Source organism: Lactuca virosa, chromosome 4 (assembly GCF_052849685.1).
Source record: "Lactuca virosa cultivar CGN04683 chromosome 4, Lactuca_virosa_CGN04683_v6, whole genome shotgun sequence".
Lineage (NCBI taxonomy): Eukaryota > Viridiplantae > Streptophyta > Magnoliopsida > Asterales > Asteraceae > Lactuca > Lactuca virosa.
Window position 1 is genome coordinate 154,192,327 of NC_136429.1, and position 1,698 is coordinate 154,194,024.

Consider the following 1,698-nt stretch of genomic DNA (forward strand, 5'->3'; position numbering starts at 1 on the left):
GCCCTTGAACTTTGCTCACTTAGAATCACCTTAGAATTCTTCTTTAGTTGCTGATAAGTGTCTATTAAGTCTTGTAAAAACTTTGCATATTCGGGGAATTTTGGATAATAACTTGACAAAAGGAATATTAATCGAGATACCCCTCACGTGCTTAATAAAATCCAAATGCTCTCTTTCCAGTGGACTAAGACCAGCTCGGGAAGGAAATGGTAGAGGCGGACGATATACCAGAACGGAATCTGAATTTTGTTGTTCAGGTCGGTGCCACGTCGTGAACAAAGGAGGTTCACGACGTGAATTCGATAGTTCAGCAACATTCTCATATTCAATTTTCGACTTCTTTGGCTTTGGTCCGGATGGCTTTGGCTCCACTTCTAGGGTTTCTAGGAACTCAGAGATGGCCTCTTCTTCAGTATCAATCATCATTACATGGGATTGAACGTTCTTTTTGGGAAATTGTGAAGACAATTTGTTTCTCACCAAAGTAGTTAGTTGACCAATTTGGACTTCGAGATTATAGATTGATGCTTGATGATTTCTTAATGAAGCTTGCTGGTCAATCATCATTGTTTGCTGTTCTTTCATCATTTTCATGTGTTCCTTTAGCACTGCATCGGTGTCATCATGCCTTTTCTCGGAAGCTTCCATAAATTTGGTCAAAATGTTTTCCAAGTCTACTTTCTTCTCGGCTGGTGGTTGCTCTTTTTGATAGAAGCCTCGGCCTGTCTGCTGAAATTTTTCTTCTTTTTGCCTCTTGTACTCATCATATGGTAGCCACTCTTTCTTTGGTTTCCTCCAGTCTTCATCATACTTGTCCCCACTCGAGTAGCAAACTTGAGCCTTCTTGTTCCCATATTCATCCAAATGGCAATCTTTAGTCAAGTGTGGACCACTGCATCTTTCACAACCAACTCTAATTGCATGAATTGATTGGTCCATTTGGGTCAGCCTTCGGTCCATATTATTTAGCATTGCCATCATAGCAGCCATCTCTTCAGAATCTGCACTCCCAACTCCCTTTACTCCTTCATTCCTTGGATTGCGGTATTCACGAGAATGCTTTGCAAATTCTTCAACTAATTCCTTGACTTCACTCGAATTTTTCTTTGTAAGTGGTCCTTGAGAATCAAAGAGTTGCCTAGTCATTACATTGACCCCGTCATAGAATATAGATACTTCTTGTTGGATGTTAAGGTCATGTTGAGGACAATTCCTTAACAACCCCTTGTAGCGCTCCCAAGCCTCGTAAAGTGACTCCCCCGGGTTTTGCTCAAAATTGGCTATTGCCTTCTTGAGTTTAGCTATCTTGGATGGTGGGCAGAACTGATCTAGAAATTGCTCACGCATTTGAGCCCAAGTAGTGATTGTACCCGGTGGTAGTGCTTTTAGCCAGTCTTTTGCAACTCCCTTAAAAGTAACGGGAAGCATCCTTAGCAAGACGGTATCTCTATTCACATTTGGGACATTGAAATAATCAGCAATGTTGTTGACTTCATCCAAGTGCTTAAATGCATCCTCATGATCTTTTCCATAGAATGGAATATCCTTAAGTGCAGTGAGGATATGTCCTTTTAGATCGAATGTGGCATTGGCTGGAATGGCAGGTTGTACTAAACCTGGACCAACATCGTCTCTAATTCGCTTCTTGTAAGCTCCCATTGACATTTCTTCAATGTTCGCCATCTCGTTTCTTGGTTC

General features: G+C 41.3%; 1 non-coding gene across 1 annotated transcript; it reads left to right on the forward strand.

The window, feature by feature from the left end:
- Positions 1-1,192: 1,192 nt before the first annotated feature.
- Positions 1,193-1,299, forward strand: LOC145110190 (small nucleolar RNA R71). The gene has a single exon (XR_013709571.1). It is a non-coding gene; the product is annotated as a small nucleolar RNA R71 (small nucleolar RNA).
- The last annotated feature ends 399 nt before the right edge of the window (positions 1,300-1,698 follow it).